The sequence below is a fragment of the Octopus bimaculoides genome, chromosome 10 (assembly GCF_001194135.2).
Source record: "Octopus bimaculoides isolate UCB-OBI-ISO-001 chromosome 10, ASM119413v2, whole genome shotgun sequence".
Lineage (NCBI taxonomy): Eukaryota > Metazoa > Mollusca > Cephalopoda > Octopoda > Octopodidae > Octopus > Octopus bimaculoides.
Genome location: NC_068990.1, coordinates 41602757 through 41603988, shown reverse-complemented (window position 1 = coordinate 41603988; position 1232 = coordinate 41602757).

Sequence of the window (1232 nt, the reverse complement as noted above, 5' to 3'; positions counted from 1 at the left end):
CTGTATACTCGTACGCGTAGTTTTAAATGTGTGTGTCATCTTCAATAGAATTTCTTAATTTATCGTACATGTATATTTTAGCTAACATTTTAATTGCCAGCATCAATACCCGGTACGCATTTAAGATATGGTAAGGTAGGGTATTAAGATATTTTAAAAGAGGAGTGCGGTCGATGCGGAAGGAGAATTAGCTAAAAGGCAGGGGGGGCGATGTTCGAAAAAGTTTGGTGATCCCTGTTTGTAAATGACAAAATGAATACTATGAGCACGCACGCACACACACACATATCTATCTATCTATCTATCTATCTATCTATCTATCTATCTATCTATCTATCTATCTATCTATCTATCTATCTATATACGTGCTGCAGTGCGGAATTGTGTCAGAACACAGGTTGCAGTCTCCACGCGACGAAAATATTTTGACAAATTAAATTTAAATGTCGAACTGAATCTAACGGTTTTTTTGTGTTTTAAAATGGCTAATGAATACCTTCCACGCCCTCAGCACACGATCTCAGATCAGGTCACTTGCTATGCAAGTACATCTCCGTGTGAGCATATATATGATATATACTCACACCATATACAAGCAAGAACATGTATGAAGATGCGATGTAAGGTCGTGAAAACTTCAGCGCAACAAGCCATTGAACTGGGTTAAACAGAGTATGGCGCTTCGCTTTTTTACTCATTACTCATTCAGCTGAAGTGTACTCAATAACGTATATATGTATGTATTTATGTATGTATATGTTTCTATACGATTTATTTGAATTTTTTTTTTTCTTTTGGAGAATTAAAGCTGACCACTAACCATGTTGCATTGTTCTTTTGTTTCAGTTAAAACAGGTATTAAGGGGCTGTGGTCGGTTGAATTGGTTGATAGGTGTATATACGCATTAATGTGCCCATGGATGACTTCCTTTTGAGTGGCAAGTATGCGTTTCATTTTAAAATTTATTTGTGCCTCACACTTTTTACACCTTAGTATACAAGAGCGAGTGTTTCACATTTATGCGAGTGTGTTCGCGCGTTCCATATGCGTATATCTATATATTTATGTATGTGTGTATGTGCATTTATAACTATATATATATATATATTTATATGTATATATATATATATATGTATGTATATATATATATATACATAAATACGTAATACATATATGCGTATATGTGTATTCATGTACATATACATATAAATATAAACATATATATATATAT